General features: G+C 28.5%; 1 protein-coding gene across 1 annotated transcript in view; it reads right to left on the bottom strand.

Moving 5' to 3' along the window:
- The window catches only part of hs3st5 (heparan sulfate-glucosamine 3-sulfotransferase 5), a 61331-nt gene that overhangs the window by 4365 nt on the left and 55553 nt on the right, over positions 1–1413 (bottom strand). The gene's annotated exons all lie outside the window — the stretch shown is intronic.

Genomic DNA, 1413 nt, shown 5'->3' with positions numbered 1-1413 from the left:
TTTTTTTATGTATATAAAAACTATAATAATTTATATATATATAGAGAGAGATGTATATATCTAGATATTATAATATTTTTTTTATGTATATAAAAACTATAATAATTTATATATATATAGAGAGAGATGTATATATCTAGATATTATAATATTTTTTTTATGTATATAAAAACATAATAATTTATATCACATATAATGATATAATATATTATATATATATCTATGTACATATACATGAACATATATATATATATATATATATGTACAGATTTCTATAACAATTACACGATTACGATAAAATATTTTTTTCTGAAGCTAAAGCTAAAATTCCTATTTAGTTGCAAAGGTCAACATTTTAATTTCCAATTTGTTTTCCAATTCAGTAAAATAAATAAGAAATTCCTGATATTTTTCAATGTAGTTTCAAAGTTTAAACCATTTTGAAAAAAATATGGAATTTTGCAAACATAAAAACCAAATACAACATTTAATCTTTTAATACTTTGTATTGTTCACTATGTTCTTAGTTTAATGGCTACATCTGTTCCTAAATTGTTAGATAAATCAAAGGAAATTTTCTGAAAATTTCACCTGTTAAAAAGCTTAAGCTGAAATGTCAGGCTTTTTAACTGGTGACGTATTAAGCTGCAATAACTTTCATGCCTTTCTGCTTAGAGTTGATTTTAGGAGAAATTAATTTGGTAGGTTATCCAACAGAGGGCACCAAACCTCTTCAGGAATATAGAACTTGTTCCTGTTGCTGTGATGAAAACATGTCCTTCAGTCTCCAAATCTCTTCTGTATCAGACAGCTTAGCAACAACATAACTGTGTAAATAACAGAGAATAACAGGAGCCATAAGGCTGTTAAAAAAGGCATAATGCAGTCTATGCCTTTGGATTAGGCCACCTTTATAAACAGCCCTTATGTCTCATGTAAAAATGTAGACAGCATTTGATTCCAGCTGGAAAAGAAAACATTTAATTGTTTTTCCAAATTTGGCTTTGGGGAAGAGAGCATATTTAATTCTATTAGACAGTTTGAGTAAAGAAGAAGAATTAATCAGTCCAGAGTCCAATCATGTGTTTGTCCACATAAGTTGAAAGAAAACTGCTTTAGGCTTTAGCTTGAGATGCTTTAACTCAATTTCAACAAACATATGTAGAACCAGAATAAATCCCTCTTGATGTTTCTTTCTTTATATTGAAGGAAAAGTCGGGTCATATTCAGAATCAAACTTCTGAAAGTGCTTTAAATATGAAATTATTCCATACTGTTCAATAAATGATCAGTGTTTTTAATTCAGAGTAATTTTAATGTGAATGTGCTTTACTGGAGGCATCCATATTTGTCAAAGAACACTACTGCCACCTACTGGTTTGTGACGTCACGGTGCGGTATCGGCTGTTGATC

Source organism: Cyprinodon variegatus, unplaced genomic scaffold (genome assembly GCF_000732505.1).
Source record: "Cyprinodon variegatus isolate N-32 unplaced genomic scaffold, C_variegatus-1.0 Scaffold378, whole genome shotgun sequence".
Classification (NCBI taxonomy): domain Eukaryota; kingdom Metazoa; phylum Chordata; class Actinopteri; order Cyprinodontiformes; family Cyprinodontidae; genus Cyprinodon; species Cyprinodon variegatus.
The sequence above is the reverse complement of the archived record's forward strand: the minus strand, read 5'-3'. Positions and strand labels throughout refer to the sequence as shown.